General features: G+C 39.8%; 1 pseudogene; it reads left to right on the top strand.

The window, feature by feature from the left end:
* The first annotated feature begins 289 nt into the window (after positions 1-289).
* On the top strand, positions 290-1,470 carry LOC142596427 (uncharacterized; annotated as a pseudogene).
* The last annotated feature ends 1,572 nt before the right edge of the window (positions 1,471-3,042 follow it).

The raw sequence follows: 3,042 nt of genomic DNA, 5'->3' as shown, positions 1-3,042 counted from the left end.
CCCCCCCCATCTAAAAAATAACTGCGAGGATTTTGGGGAATGGCTGGAATGTGCAGACCCTGGATACCAAATTTCAGTTTGATTGCTAAGCCATTATATGAGGCTATTAAAGGACCCAGAGAAATTCTAGAACGGACACCAGAATCATAGAATCATAGAATAGTTTAGGTTGGAAAAGACCTTTAAGATCATCCAGTCCAACCATTAACCTAACATTACCAAGTCCCCCACTAAACCAATTAATGGTATAGAATGCCAAAAAGGATTTGACTCTATCAAAACTAAATTGATGAGGGCTCCTGCTCTGGTTTTGCCAGATTTAACCAAACCTTTTACCTTATATGTGCATGAAAGACAATGTGTGGCACTAGGAGTTTTGACCCAGACCTTAGGAAGCTGGAAGAGACTGGTGGCTTACTTCTCTAAACAGTTAGATGAAGTAAGCAAAGGATGGCCTGCATGTTTGAGAGCTGTGGCGGTGGTAATGTTGTTAATCAAGGAAGCCCGGAAACTAACCCTGGGGCAGCCAATCACAGTTTTGGTGCCACACGCAGCAGCAGCGGTACTTGAACAAAAGGGACATCATTGGATTTCCCCAGTAGATTAGCCCAGTACCAAGTAGTATTAATTGAATCAGATGATATCACTTTAAAAGTGTCTTCGACTCTGAACCCTACCACTTTAATGCCAATAGATGAAAAAGGAGAGCTGGAGCATGATTGTATGCAAATTATGGAACAAGTATACTCCAGTCGACCTGATTTAAAAGATGTGCCGATAATCAGTCCAGAGATTGAACTTTTCACCGTTGGTAGTAGCTTTGTAATGAATGGAGAACGGAAAGCTGGATATGCTGTAGTAACCTTGCAGGAAGAAATTGAAGCATGGGCCCTGCCACCTAACACCTCTGCTCAGAAAGCGGAAATCATAGCTTTGACTCGGGCCTTAGAGTTATCTAAAGATAGAAGAGTAAACATCTATACAGATTCTAAATATGCGTTTAGAGTGGTCCACGCACATGGAACTATTTGAAAAGAGCATGGGTTACTGTCCTTTCAAGGAACCCCTATTAAATATGGATCAGAAATTTTAAAATTGTTGCAAGCTGTTCTGGGACCAAGAGAAGTTGCAATTGTATATTGCAAAGCTCGTCAGAAAGGACAAACAGAAATAATTAAAGGAAATCGAAAGGCAGGTGAAACAGCCAAAAGAGTTGCGGAAAGGGAATCACTAATTGGAGCATTGATCCCATCAAGAAAAGTTCAGTGGGAACCTCCAAATTATTCTAAGGAGGAGGATCAGCTTGCCAAGTATTTAAAATGTACCAAATCAAAGGAAGGATGGTGGATAACCAAAAGTGGGCAAGTATTGATTACTACCCCAATGGTAAGGGAAATATTGAAGACGACCCATAGTGAATCCCATATGGGAACAGATGCTCTGGTTACAAGTATCAAAAATATGCTGTAGGACCAAAAATGCAAACTTTTGCAAATTTCATTGTGAAACAGTGCCCAATATGTTGTAAGAACAGCCCAAAACCACAGAAAAGACCTCCTCCCGGAGAGGTCAGGAGGGGTCAAACCCCTGGAGAATACTGGCAAATTTTTCTAAACTACCAAAATGCAATCAGTATAGATATTTGTTGTTGGTGTTGGACACCTTTTCAGGATGGCCTGAAGCTTTCCCGTGTCGTACCAATAAGGCTAGAGAGGTAGTAAGGATATTGTTAAAGGAGATACTTCCTAGATTTGGGGTACCTGAAGGGATGTCCTCCGATAATGGGCCACATTTTATAGCTCAAATAGTTCATGAAGTTGTGAAATCTTTACAAATGACAGGGGACCTACATACCCCTTGGAGACCACAATCAAGTGGCAAAGTTGAACGAATGAACCAAACTCGAAAAGACAAATTTCAAAACTACGTCAGGAAACTCAAATGAAATGGATAGAAGTGTTACTGGTAGCATTGATGAGAATTTGGATCACTCCTAGAATTAGAGAAGGAATTAGTCCTTTTGAGATTCTATATGGGAAATGAATCGTTATCTGATTATCTGTTATCTTTGGGACAGGCTCTGTCTTCCCTTCCCAGGTATTTAAATGAGAGGGCACCAATACCCTTAGATACCCCAGTTCATCCTTTCATTCCAGGAGATGAAGTGTACATCCGAACGTGGAAAGATGAACCTTTGAAAGAGCGATGGAAAGGACCTTATCTGGTATTGTTAATTACCCACATGGCTATCAAAGAAAGAGGCATTAATTCCTGGATTCATCACACCCGGTTAAAAAAAAAAAGCACCAACGGAACAATGCAGCTCTGAGAAGACTAGGAGAAACTAAGATAAGAATTTTCAAGAACACATAAACTGTTTCTGCATCCCAAAGGGATTTTGATCTTGATTGTGAAATACATATTTATGTAGAGCTTTTGATATTTTGCCAAGTAACATAGAAAGTAGAATGTGTGTGGTGAAATTTGTGAAAGTTTTAATAATGTACTTCTACATTAATTGCGGTAACACAAGTCTTATTCTGAAGTTGTCCAAGACTTTGGTAAACTTCAAAACTTGACTTCAGTGACTGCATGTTTACCTACTCCTAAGTCCGCAGAGAATCCCATTCCATGGGGGGTACTAACTAAAATGTCGGAAGACATGTGGAAAAGAGAACTTAATAGGTCCGCCACATGGTACAATAAAGAAGGAAAATACACCCCTAAATGGACTCTGAAAGATGGTGCAATGGATAATTGTAATATCAGTATGTCTGAAACTCCATGGGCCAAAGAACTAATATATAGACCATCAGGAGATCAGCGTACTGATACTCTGTGGGGTTGTCAGATACACCAACTCAGAAATTTAAATGATACCTGGTCACACCTGATTAATAATGGCGTTGCAAAATAGCCTGGATTTAAATTTGTTATTATTGCATGAACATGGAGTGTGTGGATGCCTGAATCTTTTAAATGATAGCTGTTGTATCCACATTCCAAATGTAACTAAAGATCTGGACCATCAACTAAATGATA

Source organism: Pelecanus crispus, chromosome W (assembly GCF_030463565.1).
Source record: "Pelecanus crispus isolate bPelCri1 chromosome W, bPelCri1.pri, whole genome shotgun sequence".
In the NCBI taxonomy this organism is placed as follows: domain Eukaryota; kingdom Metazoa; phylum Chordata; class Aves; order Pelecaniformes; family Pelecanidae; genus Pelecanus; species Pelecanus crispus.
This window is presented reverse-complemented; position numbering and strand designations above follow the sequence as displayed.